Source organism: Grammomys surdaster, unplaced genomic scaffold, assembly GCF_004785775.1.
Source record: "Grammomys surdaster isolate TR1022 unplaced genomic scaffold, NIH_TR_1.0 255, whole genome shotgun sequence".
Lineage (NCBI taxonomy): Eukaryota > Metazoa > Chordata > Mammalia > Rodentia > Muridae > Grammomys > Grammomys surdaster.
Window position 1 is genome coordinate 10,157,743 of NW_021604696.1, and position 5,263 is coordinate 10,163,005.

Sequence of the window (5,263 nt, forward strand, 5' to 3'; positions counted from 1 at the left end):
CACACACACACACACACACACACACACACACACACACACACACACACAAATAGGGAAACTCAAGAGTTTCCTAGGTCACTTCCCCATATGGTGAGGATGTACGCACAAAGTACCCTGATCGGGGTGCTCCCTGTGAGGTGTGTCTACCGCCACCCAATTAGAGTGAGTGACATATCCCAGTCAGGAAACCACAAGCAGGAGCCTATAAATCCCTGTGGGGGCTGCTGGAACATCACAGAAGGTGAAAGTCTGACCTGGCAGCCTTCCTCAGCCCAGCAAGAAACAGTAAGGTGCAAGAATCTAGAACTCCAGGTAGGAAGGTGGGAAAGAGGCAGGGAGAGACACCAGGGAGCCAGTCACCTGTGTGGAGGTGACTTTATTCCTTGGTCTTTTCCTACTTCGGTTTCTCTATTAGACAAAAAAAAAAAAAAAAAAAAAAAAAAAAGGAGGGGGTAGGGGCAGGGAGGATTAGATCAGAGAGCTGCTAAGGAATGTCCACAGTTCCAGGCAGCAGGGAACAGACAAGTGTCTAGAATCTACCTGGAGGAAGGGAGTGGGCTGGGGTCTCACCTTGGGAGGCTGAGCATCTGGGCATCTGGGACAGAGCGCAGAGCATGTTAGAAGGCTTTGGGGACTTTCCTAGGGTGGACTGGTTTTTTTGTTTGCTTGTTTTTTTTAATGTACCTGGAGCCTCTCAGAAACCAAGCTTCCAGGCAGACCGAGCAGCACTCTAAGACCTTTCCTGGCACACACAGTTATTAGATAAACGCTCTGTTTTTTCTCTCCTGCTTCTCTTTGGTCGCCCAGTCCCTCTTGGAGGCTTTTTCTCCTCTTCTGAACCCTAATATGTCTTTGACCTCAGCCTCCTTACACAGGATGATCGTGGTCAGAGCTTCCCTCTGGGTTTCCTAATGTGTAAACAGAGGCAGAGGATTGATCTGTCTGTCCCAGTCCTGCCCTGGGCCCTGTTTACAGTGAGATGTTGCTGGCTTCCTTCGGCATTCCTTATCGGCTCCCATCAACCTCACCCTCCTCTAGCTTGCCCTTGCCAGGAGGTTCATTCTCTGGGATCAGCGTCTTGTTCCTACAGGCATAAGTGCAGAAGAATGTCTTCCCTGAGGCCCCTCTCAGGCTCACCTGTCTCAATTCGTTATTTTCCTTTTCTTAGCTGGGAGTGCTGTGTGGATAGATCCTCCCTCCTGTGCTGCAGGTTGGCCTGGGCTTCCGCAAGCTATCCTCATCACCCCCGTCCCTTGAATCTACATGTTTTGACAGTAAGAATGGAGCGATCACGTGATCATGTCCCACCTCCCATACCTCGGGATAGCAGGGCGAGCCTCTAGCGACAGCAGAGCTGAGGTGTGGCAAGTGATACCGACGCCGGTGATTTTTCAGGGAGTCTCCGACTACTATGTTTATCAGGTTCTCAAACTTGGCCTTTACCATATCTGCCTACGACACGCATTGCTTGGCCCACACAGATTTTTTTCAGATTCAGTAGCTGTGGGCGCGTGCCCAAGGACTCGATCTCACACTGGAACTGCTTGTCTGGGAAGAGCCCGATTGGAGGACTATTTTCTTAGGAAATAAGATGAGGCTCACGCTCATTAGTGAGCCCAGGACTGAGTTATCTGGGGACAAGGAACTTGTGAGATTACGGTTTCTTGCATCTCCCGGGAGTCTTGTAAACACACAGGTGATTTTTATTCCTGAGAGCTGATGCGAGGCCTGGCCATCTGCGTTTTTCACACATGTTGATCATGCTGTGAATAACCGAGCTTTCAAGAGTCAGGGAAGAGATCTTACTTGGGAGTGAGGAATGAATAAATAAATGTAAAGCATTGGGTGAGTCTTGAATGTTCGAGAGTCATCAGATGCCTTACCTGTGTGTAAAAGGCAGGACTGTAGAATGAGACCTACTGATTCATGCCCTGTAGAACCCCCTCTCATTAAGTCTGGGGTGTATAAACAGATGGATACTTACAGACATGCTACCTAATACAGTACTACTAGTACTATATAGTATCATATAGTACTTATATTGTACTGCTTTACGTAGTAAGGTTAAGTTAGTTAAGCTAAAGGAAAAGCAGGTTGGTGGAGCCTGTGTGAGAACCTTACTTTGTGTGATTGGGTCTGGAGGTCAGAGTCAAAGAGATTTGAAGCATCGTCAGATAGGCTGTTGGCCTTGGAGAGAGGCTTCAGGCTAGCGACTCGGTGGTCTTTGACCACCTGGTCTTCAGCTGATCAAAAGCAGGGACTTCAGTACTGCAATCATATCGTCATGTGAACTTGGAAAAGGAAGGACTATAACCAGGAAGGACTTTGAGCAGACAAACCATCTAAGATGGGCCTACACATTGAATCTATGGCAGCCCAGGTTAAGCTGCTGAGGGCCTGGTTAGTGGTTTCACTGCAATAGAACACAAATCTTTCTCTTTGCTGTATGTACTAACTCAGGATACAATGTAGCAGTACCTACAACACCCTGGAGCTTAACACAGTATCTAGCAGTCATTTTTTGCTCCTGCTAGGTGTCTTTGGTCAACTGTGCCAGGCCTTAATGATTCCTTGTAACTTCTCCTGGCCTTCAAGGCCTTTTTAAAAGCAGGATTTTCAGAGAATAACTGCTCAATTAATATTGTTTTGATGTTCCTTCTCTGTTCCTCCCTCTATCTCTCTCTGTGTCTCTGTATCTGTTTTTATCTCTCTCTCTGTGTCTCTGTGTCTCTGTGTCTCTGTCTTTGTCTCCCTCTCTCCTCTCCCTTCTCTCCCTCTCTCACGCTATCTGCATCTGTCTCTCTGTGTGTCTCTGTCTCTCTCCCTCTCCTTCCCTTTCTCTGTGTCTCTGTCTCTTTTTCTCCTTCTCGCCTTCTGTGTCTCTGTCTCTGTGTCTCTTTCTCCCTCTCTCTGTGTCTCTCTCTCCCTCCCCCCCCCTCTTTCTCTCTCTCAGTGTATGTGTGGGTGTCTGTGTGTCTGTGTATGTGTGTGTATGTGTACTTGTGTGTATTACCCTTTAGGCTTGCTACAGGGTATACAGGACATGAAACTTCCTCTCTGTCCTAAGGAAGTGATTTTGAAAGTATACTCCCTGAACTAGTGGCTACGGCATCATTCGAGAACTTACTAGAACATAAGCACTTGTGTTTTACCCATGTCCACTGAAACAGCCAAAGCAGGAAGAGATGTGTAGATTGGTAGCTGGGTTTCAACCTCACCTGTCAGGGTGGCCAACTGGGCTCTGCTGGCAGCATTTATGAGAGCTTATTATTAATCATGGGCAGAGACTAGAGGGCCAGCTAGAGTAGAGATCACCAGCTGTGAATTGGGTAGGCCTGGGAATCCAAGTGTTCCTACCAATGCTATGCCAGGCCTAACTTAAAGGATGCAGAGGGAAGAAATTATCTTTGTTTTCCAAAGTTAGGAAGTCCCAGCTATTGATGAGCCTGGGTGTACTGTATCTACCGTGTCCTGTTGCTCGGTTATGTTAGCTGGAGTGGCTAGGAGGAAAATCCTGGACATAGAGTTTCAGACGGCAAACTTCTTAGGGATATTCTCGGGAACATGGTGGTGGTTTTGTCTTACAGCTGAGAGAAGCGACAGGGTTCAGTGTGAGAAGGGAATGTAGCCCTTTGGGCAGAGCCAAGAGTTTTGGAACCCATGTAAAACACAATGAGTCCGGGATGACTTCCTGTCAAAGATTACATTTTCTATGGCAAAGGATTTTCCCACACAGTATAGACAAAAAATTCTTGGATTCCAAGTGTGTGTGCATGTGTGTGTGTATGTATGTGAGTGTGTGCATGCGTGTATGTGTGTATATGAGTGTGTGCATGTGTGTATGTGTGTATATGATTGTGTGCATGTGTGTGTATGTATGTGAGTGTGTATGTATATGTAGTGATTGTGTGCTCACTGTTGGCCTTTATTTTTTTCTCATGGATATTTGTCATGTAGGGCTCAGTGACCCTCAGAGGAAAGGCCATTTTAGCTGTTGCCTTTGGTGACTCTTAGATGATAGGCCATTCTAGGTGGGCATCATTTCCAGAGAGTGGGATATAATCTTTCAAAGCATGAAAAAAAAAGTCCTATCTGTCCTGACATCTTAATAATTGTAGAAGAAAATAGTTCTACTATATACAGATATAGTATAGAGAAACTTCAGTATAGAGAAAGCTTATATTCACTGGGGATCATTGCCCCTTGTGTACTTACTCACTATTGTAAGAAGAATCTCATTTGCTTCCCAAGTCTCCTGTCCACAGAGGAGCAAGTTCAGCCTGCTATTATGTATTGTCTCTGTTTCACATGCCTCAAGATATTCTCTTGGGATCATTGGATTCCTTTGGGTAGATACACATTCTAGTTCCTCTGTCTATCCCTTCTAGCCTTCTAAGATCATTCCAAATGAATGGTGGGGAATGTTCTAGATGTATATATGCTGACTGGAGGGTTACTCATTGCTTCCTCAGAGCTGTGTGTATATCCGCCTGGTCCTAAAGTCACTACTACTGGGATCCATGGCTAGGAAACACCATAGTCTAATGCCTAAGGTATGTGACAGCCAATGTGTCCTCTGTGCTCCTCATGGGCTCTTCCAGTCCTCTGCATTTGGCCAAACTTTGTTCCCCTCCCCCTCTGGTTCAGAATGTGAAAGTGACAGTGAAAATCATCAGTAACCAGTGGAGAACCCATCCCAAACAATCTGAATGGATCCCACTGCATCTGTTGCTGGACTGTGGGGATGGCTGGGGGCACCAAGAAAGCTGGAGCACTAGTGAGTAAAGTTCAGGACCTTGGCAAAGTAGATTGGGAGGTTAGGAAATGATAAGTAGAACCTGCCATGGTTCTTTTTCTGACTTTTCCTTCCAACTATGGCCCCAAATGGGTCAATCCCTTTCCCCTTGGCAGCCCCAGCCCAGCCCTTGGTTTGCCTCCTTTTCTTCACTGGACAGACAGGGGAAGGTCTAAACACTCTCTGTTGAGTGAGAAATAGCAGTCTTCTAAAAACCTAGAATCCCTTTGGCTGATGTATTGCATCCTTTCTGCCTTTCTTCTTGGTCATCTCCGCCCTACTAAGAGCACCAAGGTGGAGTTCCTACAGAGACTCACTTTTAATGAACCAAAGTTCTTCTGCTTCTGGCTTCTTAAAAAAGAATCAAAATTCTTTTCTACATGGCTTTCGGGTTTCAAATATAGTCCTATCTATCTATCTGTCTATCTATCTATCTATCTATCTATCTATCTATCTATCTATCTATCT